The following is a 19503-nucleotide window of genomic DNA, read 5'->3' as shown; positions in this document are numbered from 1 at the left end:
CTCCATTTTCTTTAGTTCGTCTATAAGATTGCTAAACAAGGGGGAGGGTGTATCCGACCTCCTCGGCTGTAATTGGTCCAGCCCAGAGTTGATCATGACCAATTGGCCAGTCCAACACCTTTCATTATTTATACCCTTCCAAAAAAAAAAAAAAATCGATCGGCCCATAAAAACAAAAAATCGCCAGCGGCCCACCGGCCCGCCCGGTATGCCCGATGGCCAGTCCAGCTATGGTTGAACGTGTATGTGGTTTTCCACAGTAAAAACATTTTTCCTACTCGGATTTATATTTGTATTATTTTAGATTAATTTTGTTAATACTATGTTTTAAAATGAAAAAAAAACAACAAAAAAAAAATCAGCGTGAAATATTAAGGTAAAAGTAAAAACACCCAGTTATACATATGAAGCAATGTCTATTTATTAATTCAATGGAAATCTTCAGTTCTTTTAACTTGGGGTTAGCCTTAATCCATATCTGGATAGTCTGCTATATGTGAGATTTCCCCCCCCCCCAAAAAAAACAAAAAAAACAAAAACAAAACAAAAACAAAATAAAACAAAAAAAAAAACTCGAGTCATTATCTGTTTTGTGTGCTGGCAGCTGAACTGGCAGTGACATTATCATAAATAAAAGCATTTTGACCACCAGCAGCCGGTTCTTCCAGACATTTAAATTTCTGAGAATAACAGAGTTATAATTCCAGATGACCTCTGAACAAACACCAGCAGCTGCTCTGGAGTTTTGTCCTGTTCAGGACCACCATTTAGTTTGGTAAGCAGACCACAGCAATGAGTGTTTTCTGAATAGAACACTGTCTGCAGCTTCAGGTGACAAAAAGAGGAAGAGTGTGTTAATGCTCAACAATGTGGACTAATCGGCATGTAAAGGACAAAAGTGTTCACTCTTCCAGTGATGACACCGTGGAAAGAGCTGAACGAGGCCTCACACTGCCTGAACTGTAAGGTTTAAGAGTAAAGTGAAGAGAGATGCTGTTAAAATCTCATTTCATGATATTCTTAACATGGAAATATTTGAATAATCATTATGACTGTATTGTTGTATTCCAAGAGGATGAATCTCAAAGTATGCTAATACATGAATACAGATAGACAGAAATGTTAGCACAATGCTCCTGGACATGTCTTCTTCTTATACGTTTGTTCTTTTTAGAAGTTGTGAGGAACAGGTTTCCTGCACATCTCTGCTAGCCTTATTACTACTGTGTACCTGACTGCATCAAAGGCTTTAGGACAATGGAAGGAAGCCATTGAACTGTGTGGCTGCAGATTTGCTTTTATGAAATGTATGACACAAATTCTTGTGATTTTAAAGACAGCGAAAGTGACTTTACCTGAGCTTTGTAGCTGCTGCCATGTGCCATGAGTAACACCATCTGACTACTTACTAGCCAATAAGTGGTAAAGGTGCATTGTGGGTAATGTACTATAGCTACCAGATTTAGATCCAGGTAGCCAGAATATCCAGGCTTGTACTTCCTGTTGGTTCTGTATGTCAATGTTAATGAACACATATATATTAGGAAAGATTATATAACTGGATTCTCTTGGGCTGAATGAAACCAAAGCCAGCTGTGAACTCATACTACACACTTACTACAACCAGAAATCACACTGCTTCCAGTACCAAATATCTTGTCCTTGTTATGATCTACCATTTCCTTCTAGTGTTAATCTGCCTCTTTAACATCTTTCTCTCTCCATCTCAGTGCTGGTTGCCTATTTTCCAACTTTTTCTAACTTGGCTCCTTCTAGTCTTCATTGGTTCCTGTTTATAATCACCTTCTCCATTTAAACACCACTGCCAGATTGTTTGGCAGCTTTCTGGTAACAGTGTTCAAGTCTGGTCGTGTTTTTCTTGTGACTTCCTGTCATTTTTTGTTTTTTGTGCTTCATATCACTTCTTGTGCATCTTGTCTCATTCTGGATAAACCCGCCTATTCAATTCAATTCAATTCAATTCAATTCAATTCAATTCAATTCAATTCAATTTTATTTATATAGCGCCAAATCACAACAACAGTCCCCTCAAGGCGCTTTATATTGTACAGAAGATTCTACAATAATAAATACAGAGAAAAACCCAACAATCATATGACCCCCTGTGAGCAAGCACTTTGCTGACAGTGGGAAGGAAAAACTCCCTTTTAACAGGAAGAAACCTCCGGCAGAACCAGGCTCAGGGAGGGGCGGGGCCATCTGCTGCGACCAGTTGGGGTGAGAGAAGGAAGACAGGATAAAGACATGCTGTGGAAGAGAGACAGAGGTTAATAACAGGTACGAGTCAATGCAGAGAGGTCTATTAACACATAGTGAGTGAGAAAGGTGACTGGAAAGGAAAAACTCAATACATCCCCTGGCAGCCTATGCCTATTACAGCATAACTAAGGGAGGATTCAGGGTCACCTGGTCCAGCTCTAACTATACGCTTTGGCAAAAAGGAAAGTTATCAGCCTAATCTTAAAAGTAGAGATAATGTCTGTCTCCCGAATCCAAATGGGAAGCTGGTTCCACGGAAGAGGGACCTGAAAACTGAAGGACTCTCCCCTCCCATTCTACTTTTAAATTCTCTAGGAACAACAAGTAGGCCTGCAGTGCGAGAGCGAAGTGCTCTAATAGGATTAGGATTCATTATCCTTCACTCAAAGCTACTCAAAGCCTTGTTACCCCCACCCAAGTTCACCATTGAACAATCTTGTAAATCAGCCTTTAACATTTTTCATATGCAGACAACTGTCTTTATCTCTTAAGATGATTTTTGGGGGGCATTTTTTTCGCTAGTGTAGCAGATATGTGCTGCAAAGGCCCTCCGGTTTGCTCAAAGCTGGGCCACTGCAGTCTAGCCATGAGACAAATGGTAGTTTGCTCACCCACTGAACTAAACTGAGACCTGAAGATAGATGTATTGTGTGCATTAACAAAATGGGATAGCACATGTTGGAAGACTAGAAGACTGGATTATAGAGATCATCAACAGAGAGGAATGGAAAAGGATGGCAGAAAGCAATGGTTGGGAAAAGGTTATGCTGCTTCTGGAGAAACAGGAAAATCACATGTGAATATGCTCACAAAAAGATTGGTCTTATTCCTTTATGAGTAACCAGGTCATAATTTCTGGAAAAAGACACTGTTGCTGATTTTTTAAAATATACTTTGAGCACCAAAATGCAAGTGCCATCTGGTTCCATTAAATCTAAGAGAAGCCAGACATCTCTGCAGCCAATATCTCCAAAATTATTCATCACATGCTAAAACAATCTAGAAGGATAAATGGCGCTATGGGCCAAAGGAAAAAAAAAAGTTTGATTTGGTGGTGAGGTGTCCCTTTAAATCTGTCTGAATTTTTAAACACTGTCATTAAAATTATTTTTAGAAAAACAAGTGATTAGCCAGAAAGTATGCTGGTCCAACCCAGCTCTGGTAGGGTACACGGAAGCAAATTAATTTGATATCAAGTTTACCGCTTGCTGGGTGGTTTAACAAAGACAAAAAGGAGAATTCAGGAAAAATGCAATCCATCATTAATGTTAATGACATCTGAAAAAGATTAGCTCATCTCATTACAGTCCGAGTTTTTGCAGTTTAACCACAGGAGTTTTTCATATCAGTTGTAACTGTTGTTCTCCATTTTTCTCTCATCTTCAAGTCAAGTTATCTAACTCCAGAGAGGCCCTCCCTGCTGTTTCTGATTCAACATTCCCATCTGTCCACAGTATGGTGGTATGATATTGTGGACTTGGAGGAATGTCTGATTGATTAGCTCCCTCCCTGTTCCCTGGAGTGTGTGAGGATGAGTCAAGGTGAGAAACCTTAGACCAAAGCTTAGTCCTTCATCATTATATTCTTCTATTACACAGGCTTAATTGTTCTGATAGAGCAACAGCTTTCCACTTCTACTCTGGCCTTTTTTCTGATGGTCATGTGTTTGTGGTGAAATGAATAACCCAAAATTACTAATAGAATGATTGAAAGTACTTGGCTAGAAAATGTCAACCATCTAAAGTTACACCTGGTAACAACAGCTTGAGGAACTAATGCAATCCTGAATAATGCATGTGTTCACGACCCCTCCTCTCTTCCACTGTGTATTATCCCATCCAGTGTCTTATTAAGTGCAGGGACATGGCAGACTATACCGTACAGCTTTTTCATTAATCCACCCTCTGTCAACTTACATGGCACAAATATCCACACAAATCTGCTTCCCAGGTGCACTCTTGGCTTTTTAAATTTATTTTTGTTCATAAACAGGGCAATCTCTTCTTTGCATTTGTGCATAATATATAACAGCACACTAAAGTAGCTGTGGAGCTGCAGGTAAAAAAAATGTTGGAATTTGTAGGGAGGACCAAAATGTGCACAAACTGCTGGGAAATGATGTGGAATTTAAATGTCTGTCTTTAACAGTCTGAGACGCTGGGGACTGTGACATTTACAGACTCAACCAGATCAAAATGAGGAACAAACTTTTTGAGATTCTGACCTGTTTTTGAAGTCAAATCCAAGCAGGCATTAGAGGAACTGCAACTCTGTCTCTTTAATTTAGTCACAAACAAACTAAACGACGGTTTGTAGTCATCATGACGTCACACATTAATTTCTGATTCTGCTTTAATCCAGTTTTTGTGTTTTGTTTTTTATGATGCCAGACGTTACCTCATATGTATGAAAAGAGGAATGCTAAGTTATCATCTAACATTAGCAAACCTGGCTAGCAAGCTACATTCATAAACAGTACAGGTGCAATGCAGAGACACAAATTTGTCAGTTAGTGCTAACAAACTAAATATAAATACATAAGAGAATTTCATTGACCACAGCTGAATAACAGAAATTAATCAGGAATAGCAGAAGTGAGGCTAAGCAGACACTGATTGGCTCCATTGTTCTGTGTCAGGATATCTGTTAATCAATGTGGCCACACCCCTAAATCTGGTATCCAGGGAGATAAGTTACAATACAATTGCAATACATATGCCTCATTTCCATTAGGTGTTTACCATTAGGTAGCAGTACCTGATCACAGGTACTTCTTAGTACCTACTTAACTACCAGAATTCCAAACAAACTGAGTGGAGCTGAAAAACAGTTTCAACAGACTGCATGCCACTGACTGACCAGGGAGTGAAATCACTGGATGAGTCATGACAGCAACTCCTCAAGAATCAAACCCACCTTTTTCAAACAAAAAGCAACAAAAGAAGTAAGATAAGATAAGATAGAACTTTATTAATCCCTCGGGCGGGTTCCTCTGGGAAATTCGGTTAAGTACTGCACCTGTTCATCTCACGCCCACAGTTTTCTCTTTTTCTCTTCTTTTACCTTACAATATAAAGCACCTTGAGGCGACTGTTGTTCTGGTTTTGCACTGTATAAATAAAGCTGAATTGAAACAAATTAAAAATGATGGATTTTGGAATCCCAGTGTTCCTATTATGGCCTTTATTATGTATATAATGCACACTTGTTCATTGTAGAACAACAAACAGATTTTATTCCTGAGGAGGTTCTTTTGGAACGCAGCACGCTGAATGAAGTGAAATAAAACATACGATTTTATTACATGTTTAACAAAGTTTGGCACAAAGCTTTTTTCAGTCAGCTTCACATTTTTGCCAGCTTACATCTGATGTAACATTGAGGTGTCTAAAATTTGGATTTAGTATTCTCCATGTATATTTATTTTCTCCATTACTTTAAATACATCAAATACATTTTGGTTTGAAATTCCCCGATGATGAGAATGCACATCAAACTCATCTTGGAAAAAATGATGGACATACAGGAGCAATAAAAGCATGCTGTCTGCTTCAACTGGACACAAAGAAAAAATACACACAGGCAGATTTTATGAGCTCCCATGAACAGAATGTCCTGATCAGCTTTAGTATAAAAACCACCTAATTCTGCCCACAAATCCACCCCATATTTTCTGTCCACCAGTCAAAGACCGGATCAACATTCCTGAGAGACAAGCAGGGCATGTGAAGGATACAGGGTTGGATCTTTAATGAAACAGAAATATGAACTCAGTGTTTCACACATACTTTTTATTTCAATTCAATTTTATCAATAAAATAAAATTGAATTGAAATGTTCTTGCGCTGTTGAAAACAAGCCAACTTGAGCTTTGGAAATGAAAAAATCTTTGTTGAGCTGCGAGAAAAGGTGAGGCTGGCATCCAGCTCCAGCTGAAAATCCAAGGTCACAGAGCAAAGCTTTGAGCTGAATTTCACTCTGACAGGCACAAAGGATCCACAGGTATGTGATACTTACACATTGGTGTTCCTGACTCTATGTTGTTTAGATTGCTAGATTTCTAGTTTTGTGTTGTGAGTCAGATAGGGATGGGAATTAATAAGATTTTCACGATTCCGATTCCATCTTCGATTATGTTTAATGATTCGATTCTTTATCGATTCTCTTATCGATTCTTATTTTTAAAAAGCAGAACACTAAGGTCGATTAGCTTAGATCTTTGTTTTATATCTTCTCTTTGAACAAGATAGAAATTGAGGAGTAACATGGCCTTACAAACCCAACAGCGAGATCTTAAGAGATCCACAGACTACGGCTCTTCGATGGGGTGTCACAGGGTCCCCAGGAAAAAAAATTGTAAATGTAAAACAATAAAATCAATATTCTTCTGTAGCAATAACAAAGTATAACATAAATTATTCTGTAGCAATAACAAAAGAATATCCAGTAATGTCCCTGCCTACAATTAAACACATTCACTTACCGAAAAATTTGGTATCATCCTTTTCAGCACAACCTCACATGTCTGAATTTACAGTTATGTTTTCATTTTGGCATACTGTATTAACACAATTGATCTAAAATCAGAAAAAAACCCATAAAATTCGAGTAGAAAAAGTTATTTTTACTGTAACAACCACAAACATGTTTAATGAATCATATTTCATAACTTTAAATGCAAATATAAATGGCATCATCATATGCACAAGTTTTGCAAACAACAAATGTCATGTTGCCATATCGATTTTTGATGGGTTGACATGGTACATTTCTCAGTTCTGGAGGCAAAAAGATGTCAAAGCCATGAAACCCAGGTGTTACTAACACAGTGACAGTTGAGTGTAATCTTAAGTAATAGCTTACGGGTCACAGATTTCACTAAAGGAGTCGTCTTTGAACATTAAAGGATGTTACATTTTTCACTGTTTGTGAAACATTAGAAGATCCTTCCACTCTCTTTCAGTCTGGGTTTTTACATTCTGGTGTCGGTTCTCTCTCTGTGGGTCACTCTAACTGTAATCTTTGTAGAGATGGAAATTAGCGGTCTTGAGGTTGTTGTGTTTATTTTTTCCATTCTTATGTTTTATGAAATGTTGGGTTTTGGTGTTTTGAAGTGTTTTGCACCTGAGGGTCACCAAACAAAATCCCTTATATCGACTGGTTCTCTTCAGCTTTCGAAAGCCTTTTTGTGTTGTTGTTCTGCTGAACAGAATCTGAATGAACTTTTCTGCATCAGAGACCTCCCAGACAGAGACATGTTCTGAATGTCCCAGAGTATTTGTCCTTACACTCAGTCAGATCAATCGTGTAGTAGTTGATGGTTGTTAGAACAGCGTTAATAAAACTGAGTCAGTGTGATCTTCAATGGCGTGTCCAGCGGGGTGGCCTGGGGGGGCACAGGCCACCCCCCCAACCAGACTGGCCACCCCAGGTGCCACCCCAAAGGCAAAACAATAAAATTCAATCAAATATCAAATGTCCGATTATGTTTTCACGGTGACGCTCAGATATCCGAGTGTAAGTGAATGCAGTATCGGCTTCTGCGCTATGTGCATCAGGTTAGCAAAGGTAGGAGAGCAAAGCACGAAAGACGGCACTGCAGGAAACAATTTTTCGGTGAAAGAAAATGAGGACAGAATAAATGTCCCGGTAAGTAATATTAAGTTTGTTGAGTTTAGTAAACTAAGGTGAAATTAGAATACCAAGGAAAAAAATAACACTTAAAGAATTATTGCAGCCGTGGAATATTTCAGACAGTAGGCTACTGAGGGCAGCTAACATAAGAGTTATGAGTTATAAGATGTAATCTAAGTCGTAACATTGCTGTATGGAGCTGCAGATTTGGTTGCAGGTTAACATAGCTGGACTGGCCATCGGGCTTATTTGACTTATTTTTTATTTTTTTTGTAATGGCATGAACAATGAGAGGTGGTGGATTGGCCAGATGCAGGTCGATGTGTAGAAATAACTCCGTTGTTTGGTGGTGGCTATGGCGGGGCTTCCACAGAGGCCAGCAGGTGGATGAGGGAAGGGGAGGCAGGAGGAGAGCCCCGAGGCGGCCACCAGTCCGAGTGTCAGGTGAACTGAACTTCAGGTAAGAAGTCATGACCTGCAGTCTATCTGGGTCAGATATGAACTAAGTTTAGGTGGAGTTTATTTTCGTTGTGCTGACTTTTTACCGTCAGTTGCAATAACTCATACTGCGTTCTAGCCAGCTTGGCAGAGTTTTTATACAGCTGGGTGGGTGCTATGATGTTACTGATAGTGAACTTTATTTTATTCATAAGGTTAGTTAGTAGAGTTGCCAACGGCTCCTTAAAAATGGAATGGTCCCTCATTCAGAGAAAATATTACACGTTTCGTATTGAGCTGAGAAGAGACGCAGTTTGTCCCGGACTTTAGCTAGAATGCAAAAAGACACAAAGCTGGAGTTATTCTGTCTTTACGCTGTACAGCTGCCTCTTCTTCTCTCGTTCTCTCCCCCTGCCTCTCCTGTTGCTACTTCAATCATGAAACTGATCAATGATCAGCTGATCGGCTTTTCTCTCTTGTTTATTTATCGCCCACTTTGCACCAGAAACAGGAAACCAGCAGATGTTGCGGTAAACAACAGCAGCACGTTTAAGCTTGATCAGCTGTTGTTAGAATGTATTTAATATTAATTTCTAGTATCAGCTGATGTTTGCTGGAGCCACAGCTGTAAAGCTGCTGGTCATTATGTCGGTTTGGATATCTGGTGAGAGGGAAACATGAAGATGAAACCAGGAGATGTCCTTACTGAATCATCAGAGCTGAACAGGTGATGGAGAAACAGGTTTACCTTTTAGGTCACATGAATGAGTTGAAGGGAAGTTTTGAACTGTTTCTGAGAGGCAAATAACACCAGGATCCTTTTTTATGTAGCTGACAGCTGGTAACTGTGCAGGGGTGGATCTAGGAAAGTTTTGCCAGGGGGCCAGATAGGGCATTAACAGGGAAAGGCACAAAGAAATACTTTTCTTTCTTATTCTCATTTAAAATACCTAGTTTTTATTAAATAATTATCTAAATCTTACAACCAAAGTTTTTATCTGACGTAAAATGTATAGAAATCATACATATACCAACAAGACAGTGTACATCACTGTCACAACAGCGTTTGTTTTCAGTCAAAGTCTTTATGGCTTTACTACCTGGTGGGTCGGCCTGTAGTGAAAATGCCCAATTTTTTTGTCCCAGTCCAGCCCTGCAGGTTAATACTGGCAGTGTCACCATGCCAGCTGACTGTATTTCATCATCAGCCAGTGTTGTTCTTTATCAATATTACCAAAGTTTACCATAAGGCAGCATAGAAAGTATTTACTTGCTTTCAGGTTTTATTCAAATGTTAGTCTTTTCAGTTGTTTCCCCACTTTTTTCCTGTTTCAAAATCAAACACCAGTTTGTGAGAAGATTATCTTCTTTTTTTAACAGGCAGATAAAGTTTTACATTGGAACTGGCTAATTTGTCAATTGTATGTTACAAATGTTCGTATTTTAATATTCAAAAATGTTTTTGTCCAAAACATATGCGCACTATATGTCAGTAAAAATACTATGCAAATATTGCTGAGTAAACACTGACAAAGCACTGATTGTATCTCTTGTACTTTATCAACGCAGTATCTAAAAACTTTGCACCGTAGTGGTTAAAATCTCATTCTAATAAGAGTTAAAAGTGCATTTGGTTATTAGGTTTATAGGATTATTGAATTATGGTTAACGGTTGGTAGAAATTTTTTTTAAACATTATCTGCCAATTACATCTGCCACCCTTCTCCAAATCTGTGCCCCTACCTGGCCCCCCCAACAAAAATTTTCTAGACACGCCACTGGTGATCTTTGACTATTATAAATACAGATCTCAGTCTTGCCAGTCAGTGAGCATGCGGAGATGTGTTTGGTGATTTGGTGTAAGTCTATTAAAATTAACAGCTTAATTTTGGTTTCCATTTCATTTTTGTGTCCAATTCAGAGTTATTGAATCACCAGTTAACCTGATGCACATGGGGCTGAAAGTCTCTGAAGGACTAAAATTAATGTCCTTGACAGGCACAGCGAGACCTTCTTCCTGTGAGGGGACAGTACCGACCACTGCACTGTGTCGCCTGTTAATTTGGGTTATGATTTAAATATGAGCTCGTATTTTAAATTCATCTGCACTGCTGTTAAATAAGTGAAGGATGTTTTACACTGTCAAAGACTTCATTATCGATGTGATGTTTGGTTCGATTTGTCTCAGTTGTCTGTGCCTGTTTTTCATGTGGATCTCATTTTCTCCCCTCACAGTCTGATAACCATTTCCTCACATTCTCTCATTTTTCCTCACCAGTAAAGACTTTAACACACGGTGAAGATCAGTGAGCTGTATTAGAAGGATAAATTACTGCTAATTCTTCTTCAATGGTGTTCTGCCTCCTTAGAGGCCCAAACAGATGGGCTTTAGTGGAGAAAAACAACCTGTTCATCTCTCAGTTTGAATAATTGAAAGCACAGATGTACGCAGACTTGCACACAAATGTGTACAACAGTGTTTAAAAAAAGGGTCTGTGGTCGTCTGGCCAGGTCGACGGCTCCATCTGCGCTTGTATAATTACACCTCAGCACTTGAGTCGGTTTGCTTTGATTCAGGAAGCATTTTCTCACTTTGTTGTTGCTGTGACAGCCGTGAGCCGGTGGATTTGTGCTGGAGAAAACACCACATCATACAGTCTGAGTCTGGAAGCAGACGCTTCTGGTCTGAAGCCACTCCACCTACACATCTCCTGCCCTCTGAATACCAACCAGCCAGCTAAACCCACAACCCACAACACCACCTCCGAACTTCCCAAAATGCCCCCAACTATATCAAGGCCCTCTGAAAGGAGCCAGAGTCTCTGCATCACAAAATAAAGAATCCTACTACACCTTTAGGTCCAACAGTGGCACCCCACCACATCTAAAGGTACATCAGAGTTTTAATCGTGGACTCTGATTTTGCAAAGACTGAGGTTTTTGCAGCGTCACTATTTATTTTGAGATCATTCTCCATCATCCTCCAAATGGAAATTTATAAAAGCCAAAAGCCAAAAGAAAACAGAAGCCACTGCAGAATGTGGACATTGTGATTCCTAATTTGAAAAGTACATATAGAAAATGTGAGATACTTCTCTCTTGCACTTACCTTTGTGTAGACTGTACCTGTAGGAACAGAAAAGGAAATTTTCTTTACCCCTACCTCCGACTACACAGTTCTGACCTACAAAGTCCTAAACTCCAACAGACCTCTGAAGGTGTCCTGTATTATTTGGCACCAAGATGCTAGCACCAGACCATTTGAGTCCCTATGAGGTGGAACCACAGCAGATCAGATTTGTTCCAAAAGATGACTGGGGTGAGGCCAGACGGGGAATTTTTTTTTAAAAACTGAGGCTCAGCAAGACACTCTAATAAGAATTCTGGCAGGCGACCACCACTGATTGGTAACGGATTGAGGCGTTGTGTGATTAATTCTGGAAAAGGCTTGGTCCTCAAAGATCAAAACAGAGCTCTGACAGATGAGCCGGCAAAAGGAACTTGGGGAACGCAACATGTGGTTGTTCACAGAACAATGGAGACGGCTCGCCGTGGCTTTAAGTCGCACAGGGGAGACGTCTGTAACTGTTGTTTCTTCTGCACATTCTGCTGAATGATGCTGTTTGACACCAGAACACACTCTCTGGGTTCATTGCAAGTTTCTTTGAACTCACCTAATATCTGACATCATGACTATTTTGGAAACCAAACCTCATCAAACAGCAAAAACGTATAAAGGCTGCAAAGCAAACAAGAGCATTTATAAGCTTTAAACTAGGTGAATTTTTACATTTCTTTGTTGGGTTATAGATGCATGTTTTTACAGCAATCATGTTTTTACTCCATCAGCCTTAATCAATTTTAATTCTTCATATAAGAAACGAGCATGTTGTGGGATCAGGATCTGCCAAGTGTGGCAAGAGGGTTTTTTGAACGCAGCCTCAGGTCCCACAAGCTCCATATGCCAAGAAATCATCAAGAGCTGTTTCTTATTAGTTTGTTCCTATTTGTATTTTTCAAAAAGCTCTAGACCCATTAGCAGTGAAACTGTTTGGAGCTCGAGGGGGAAATGAATGATCATAACATTGCTAAAAGATAGCTCTTCACTGGAAAAAGTTATGTTCAGATGCAATATCAGAGCAAATAAACAGAAAAGCAGAAAACCAACTGCGGTGGAGATTTGATTTATTATGACTGGTGCTTGACTTAAATGGGTTTTCAATTTGTAATGATTTGGAAAAGCTGTAAATGTGAGCCTCAACAAGAGCTCACGGGGAACTTAACACGTCACTGGAGAGGAAATATGATGCAGTTTGCTTCCAGTTTGTTTGTTTTTTTTATGACAAAGGAAAAGAAAGCATCAAACCAGATGCCTTCATGTGAACAGACAGAAAATGATGAACCTGTCATAAAAGTGACAGCCTTGGTAAATCGTTACTTGGAGCGAGCCAACTGACATGTGATATCCTAATTACATTTCCTTTATTAGTTTTAATGTGAATTTATGGCAACCACACACTGATTTTGTCCTCCAGCTTTTCACTGTAATGCACACTTGAAGAAAACAAAGATTAATGAGTTTAAAAAGCTCAATTAATTCAATTAAATGTCCTCTATAATCTTGTGTGGTAGGTTGTTTATGCAGTGTTCTCTCCGAGTTCAAAGGTTTTTATAACCCACAAAATTGTTACCTGATGGCCTGCAGGTGTGTTTACTGATGAAGTAATTTGTTACAAAAGCCTGATGTACAACAAAAAAATCGAACTGCAGTTCTCTCCACAGATGTTTGTAACCGCACGTCAAATATTATAGGTATGTTGATATGTTTTACTACTCTCATACTTTACTTCAAAACCTTTATAATGAGGATACATCTGAACAGATAAACTGAACATTATTTATTACATTGTTTATGTGGTTTTAGTTTCTATTAGCATTGAATAACTAATTACTGTTATATAGTCAAAGATTAGAGTAGTGACGAGATGGGGCAGGATGCTGGCCTGACAACATGCTATTGTACTTTACCTATAACAGGACTCTACCTGAACGTGCTTGGCATCAAAGTGGCAAGCCTCCTGCACAAACCTCACAAAACCTTCTCCGAGCGCTGTGACTGGCGGTAACAGCAAATGTTTTTATCTCCTTCTATCAGCTGAGTGATCTGATTTCACGCTGCAGACTGCACGGCTCTGCCAAAAGCTGGAAGCAGCATCATGCTTGTTTTATGCCTAAGCGTGAAAGCGGTTTGTTGTTGGCTGGAGGCAGACAGATGCAACTCTTATTTGTGCTACTGCTGGTCGTCAGCCGGCCGAGGAGAGAGAGAGGAAGTCTCCTTTTCCTGGTGAACTCTGCTATTCCTCCTTTCGTGTTGACACATGGGTCATCCACATCCATTTATTAAGTCTTCGCCGGGCCAATTCTGTCCCCCGGGCCTTATCTTTGACACCCTTACCTGCACTACACAGATGGCCACGTTTGCAGGACCATAAATTACACTCACAGAGGGAGTCTCTGAGACAATGCAGGTGTGCAGGTTGTCATCTAACTGCTCACAGTGCCCCCTGCATCCCGTCATCAACGAACCATGTCTTGTTCCGTAAACAGAGTTTTGATGATTAACACAGTACACTTAGCATAGTGTTACCATAGCACTAACAAACAGTAGGCAACCAGTCATCTGGTGTATTTCGCTAGCTAAATATTGTTTATTTGAAATAGCAGCTGTAGGAAATGTTGCCTTTGCATGAGCAGGAATGTGTATTGATTCTAGTAGCAATCACAGACATCCAGTTCACAAAAGTCTTAATAAATACGAGTCACCTCAGTCATGCTCAGTCACCATTGTGTTACCTTTTTGTTGGGAGAGACCTATTAAGTAAACACTGTTAGATTACCTCCAAATGTTTGGTAGCTTTATCCCTGACTCCTGCACATACTGAACCGTCCTCATGCCAAACATGGAACTCCAAGTTGAGCACTTTGTTGTGTTGCTCAGTTTAAAGTGAGGCTTGTTTACCATTTCAAAGGGTTAATTATTGTAAAGGTTGCTATGGGGATAAATGACACTTTCCTTGCTTTTGTTAAAAAAAGGCGGTATGCAAATGTTGCCTGACCTACCACATCCATACAGCAGTTGAGCTCAGGAATGGACTCGGTTTACCTAAATGACTTCTAAGTGTAACCTTGCTGCCCCCCTCCAGCTCCCCTTCCTTCCGACCACACTTTATATATATGGTACGTACGGGTTTATGAGGTCTGATGTTTGGCCGACCTCATCCCTCCTCCTTCCCCTAAACCATGTTTTATGGGAAGTGAGAAGGCACCTCGGTTTACTGTTTCAAGCTCTTATTTCAAAGCAGAAAATCAAATGTTGGTCTGTCGTACTGAACGGCTGATGACCGACCCAGCCTGTTTTTTATCAGCAGCTCACTTTTATTTTCAATGAACCTAATGAAACAAGAAAAGGAGATGAGAGGAAAGGATTGGAGAGATAAGAAGAAAGGTGATTGAAAGGGAATGCAGTAAAGAAGAAACATGGGGAAGGGAAAAGAAACAGCATGTGATTTATTGTGTTCGAGCTTCAGGGGAGCCTGGGATTTATTACAGACTGTATGTAATCTGGCCCCATTTCTAAAACATATATATGCATAAGGTTCATCTGCTGGAGAAGTCAGGCGTGCACGTCAAAATGAAATAGTCTTCATTTATCCGTTTCAAATGTTATGTGGAAGCTGAAAAGTGGATTAAGACAGGAAAAAACGAATCACAGCCCAATTTCTTAAAAGAGTTTGGACATCGTAAAATGTAAAAAAAAAAAGAAAGAAGAAAAATTACAATTTCCAAATCACTGGAAGCCTGTGTTGAACTGAGAATACTAACAGTAAATACTTGTTGTTATAAGTAATGTTTAAGGATGTATATTGTTTTATAACTAACAGTGGCACATATTGATTTTGTATATTGTGATTTATAAAACATAAATCCACAGTTATGATTTCATAATGACTCATTCGAGAGGACGGTGTCATTCTGAAGGTGTCATTTAAGATAAGCATGTTTTAGTTTCACCGTTCATTTTCACTGTTGGATACAATGTAAATCACAATGAGGCACATTTGAATCCGAATGCAATTTTTCATAAACCAAACTCAAACTAACAAAACAGCAAATGAGCATGAAACGAGAAAAACAGGTGAAATGTGATTGTAGCCCAGTACAGGATAGGGTAGGGGAAATTAAAGTAAGATGGAGAGAATGGGCCAATAGCTAGATTCGTAGGAGGGATAGTGAGTTGCGTGGAGAAGAATGACTGGAGCCACAGGTAAAGTTGCTATGAATTGTATTAAACTATTTAGCAACAATTTAACAGCATTTCATGAACAGGAATGAAAACATAAAATAAAATACAGTGACAGCAATAATAATAACAATCAGAATCCTATCTGAGCTCAGATATGTCAGTCTTGCCGGCTTAATAGTCAGTGTTCAGTCAAGTCAAATCCAACAGGTCAAAAGTTTGTGATTGGTGAGATTTCGTCCTACCGCACTGTTGCGATTGTTCATGAGAGAAGAGCAACCTGCCCTTCTGGGCCAACTCGGAATGGCTGTGGTTCGGTTCAAAGGGAAAGGCTCGCCATCTTCCTCGTCAGGAAGAGATCCAGGTCTCACGATCCCATAAAAAAAACCTAGCCTGTAAACAACAGGACTATTACTAATTCAGTTCACACTCTAAAGATATACATGGCCATATGTAAATAATGTAAGTGCTATAACAAAACAAGCACAAAACATTAATTCTAATTTCTAACTATAGTCTATACAGTGCATCTTAATCATGAATGCAATCTTTAAATCACAATCAGCTTATTCTATCATCAAGGTGCACATTTCTATCAGAAATCAGAAATAAACCATAAACTATGGTAGATTGGTTTTTTACAGTATTGCCCTTTAACTGAATTACAGGAGCATTGCTATACACTGCATAGCAATGAAGCAATATATTATTTACACTCAATGTACAAAATAAAATTATGAAAAGAATATACAAAAACCCACAGGCTGTAGTTTTACAGTATGTGGTAACGTATCAGCACAGTAAGAATACACACGGACATCTATCCAGTGCCGCTCGAGCATCAAATGTAACAAAATAAAGTAGATTCATGACCTTTAAGATCAACATTAACTTATTCCATCATCTAATTTTAGTGCATTTAATATTCAACAAGTAATACTAGAATATCATCAGCACACAAGCTGAGTGCTCAAAATGGCTGAACTCCATGAGAAACCCCGTGTGTTCTCCCACAGTGAAAACGTGGTCAGCTACAGCTGCAGCTATGAGCATTAGGCTAGTTAGCTTTCAATTAGCCTGATTCGCCCAGTCCCAGTTTAACTCACCAGCACACTTCTAATGTTCAACTCTCAGAGAGGATCTTGTTCAACTCTCAGAGAGGATCTTGTTCAACTCTCAGAGAGGATCTTGTTCAACTCTCAGAGAGGATCTTGTCCACTTCATCCGCTCCCGCGCAGATCTACAACATTGAAATTGGGCCATTATATTCCCTGTTAACTTCTTGTTAGCTTTTTAGCTTCAAGGTTACCTTAACAGCTTCTGACTCACCGCGATGGTTTCAAGGTCCGAAATGTTCACAATAAATCAGGTCCGTTTCTCCAAGGTCCATGCAGATCTCCGGTATGGATATTTGCTCAATTTATCAAGTTAATAGTTATTTTCCAGCAAAAAGCTTGGCGGTGAAAATCAGCGATGGTCTCCTGCACCTCTGTCTCTCTCTGTGTCTGAGCACGTGACGGTACAGAGCAGGGGAAGGCGGGGCTTGTTCCTTCCTAACCAGTAGGGGTGTTAAATATACTCTTTGGGTTTTATTCTTATATTTATAGTATTTATCTTTTATTATTGATTTATTTTTGATCAACTCAGTGATTAACAGAGTAATGATAAATCCCAATTAACAATAACATGTTGTAGTGCATTACTGAGTCGTGTAAACCAGAGGAGGAGCCAGACATTTGAAACACCCGGGGCTTAGCCCTAAAGGGTAGTATGCATGTGGGATTTTTTTTTTTTTGAGGGGGGGGGGGGGGGGGGTGTAGAAATGACTGAAAGATTAATAGGCTCTGTTTTGAGTTTTGTTCAAAAAAGAATGACTTCATATAGGGAAATATATATATCACACATGCAGGACACCTTAAACTAGTTTTTTAATTAAGCAGCGAGACAGAACGAAGTCGGGGCTGTATCAAGACACGAGGACTAAACCCCAATTCAACCAGACCCAGAACTGATCCAGAATTAAAACAGGACTACAACAGTTCAAAAGCAGGACTACTGAGGACTTAACCAAGACATAACCACAATCAGAACTAGATGATAGTAGCACTAAAAATCATCATAGACCTGCACTACACTTATTTATTTAATTCTACCAAAGTACAATATTTAGATTGAGAAAAGTTTATATAATTATTTAGCCTTGTTGTGCAAACAAGCCTGCAGAACTTAATAAATATAGAATTTGAAAAATAACAAACCTAAAAAGAAACACTAGGTACGAGATACATGAGGACCTATGATACGGTGATACTTTTAGTAAGCAACCATTTGACTAACATGTGTGTCTCACCTGCTCTTGTTCATCTCTGTTCTGTCCTCATTCTCCATCTCAATCTCTGCTCCTCTCTCTCTCTCTTTGTGCTGACAATCATCAAATATACAGTTGAAACCAGATATTTACAAACTCTTCAGATCAAAACACTTTTTTAATTGTAACATCAAATCAGACTAAATGTTTATTTTTTTAGATTGATAAATATAAAAACATATTTGTTAACTTTAAGAGTAAAGAGAGAAACTATCTGTGTTTTTTAATTGCAAATGGCACCAAATTGTATTCAAAACTGAGCCACACTTATGGAGCTCCACAGTTCTTTTCCTGGTGTTTTGGTTGACATCTCTTGATTTTCCCATGTCACAGAAACAGGCTCTGTGTTTTGCCTTATATGCATCCACAGCTGTGCCACCAGTTTACTCACATGGACTCTACTAACCAATCAGAAGCTTCTTCAGCTCAGAATGGAATCGTCTGGAGTTTTCTTATTAATTAACAATAAACTTAGTGTACATGTACTCCTAAATTTAATGAAAGTGATAAAAAATAGACAGCTCTGTCTCTCTTTATTCTGACATTTAACTAATTCAAAAGATATTTCAATATTTATCTAAAACAAAAGTTTACTCTAAATTGATGTTGTACAGTAAAAAAATTTTCTCCCTAAAGTGTAAATATCTGGTTATAACTGTGAATATTCTGCTGTGTACTGAAATCCCTCTTGTTTTGCATAGAAATATACTGAACAACATACAAAGCATAATATATAAAATAACATTTACCAGAGTTTTTTCTTTGAAAGAAGCCTCTAATGTCCATTCTTATATTTCAGTACATAACTGAAACCGATTTAGTCGGGGAGGGTAAGAACTGAAAATATGAAATAAACACACGTAAGCTAACACTCTCTAAAAAATAGCATTTGTTCGGCTTTTCATTTCGCCATTTGTTGATTCACTTGAAGAGCGAGTAAAATAATATTGGTCAAGTGATCAGTTTCATATCAATCTTTCGTGATGCACCGTCATATTTACATTATTTGTACGGTACGAATGATTTGCTTTGGTACCTGGTCAAACTTAAGCTCTCCTTAGTATGGCTGGCTCCGTCTCTCCAACAGCGCACTCACGGGCAGCAGCTCCCCCCGCCCCCTCGCTCAGTCGCTTAGTGCCTGAGCTCGGATCATACCAATATCAGGGGGGGATTCACGCACAGTCGTAAATTCCCACAGTGTGCACTATGTGCTTCGAATATTGTGTGTACTTTTTGTTTTATACAGTTGTCAGCCAGGCATCTAACTATGAAAAAATTACACTCCAAAATACCCCGGGCTTCTGACAAAACAACCCGGGCTTAAGCCCCGTAAGCCACCCCCACGCTCCGCCCCTGGTGTAAACTCACTGGGTTACATGATGTATTCAGCCTCACACTTTTTAAACATTTCTGCACACGTCCTCATGATGGCTTGTATTAAAAAAAATGCATCAATAAATTTATATCAGAAGTTCAGAGTGAC

The 19503-nt window shown here is 39.1% G+C and overlaps 1 long non-coding RNA gene across 1 annotated transcript; it reads right to left on the bottom strand.

Moving 5' to 3' along the window:
- Positions 1-15780: 15780 nt before the first annotated feature.
- On the bottom strand, positions 15781-17363 carry LOC113006829 (uncharacterized). Its single transcript, XR_003269811.1, has 3 exons — positions 16982-17363; positions 16759-16892; positions 15781-16045 (listed from the first exon to the last, which is right to left on the bottom strand). It is a non-coding gene; the product is annotated as an uncharacterized LOC113006829 (long non-coding RNA).
- Between the last annotated feature and the right edge of the window lie 2140 nt (positions 17364-19503).

Source organism: Astatotilapia calliptera, chromosome 15 (genome assembly GCF_900246225.1).
Source record: "Astatotilapia calliptera chromosome 15, fAstCal1.2, whole genome shotgun sequence".
Lineage (NCBI taxonomy): Eukaryota > Metazoa > Chordata > Actinopteri > Cichliformes > Cichlidae > Astatotilapia > Astatotilapia calliptera.
This window is presented reverse-complemented; position numbering and strand designations above follow the sequence as displayed.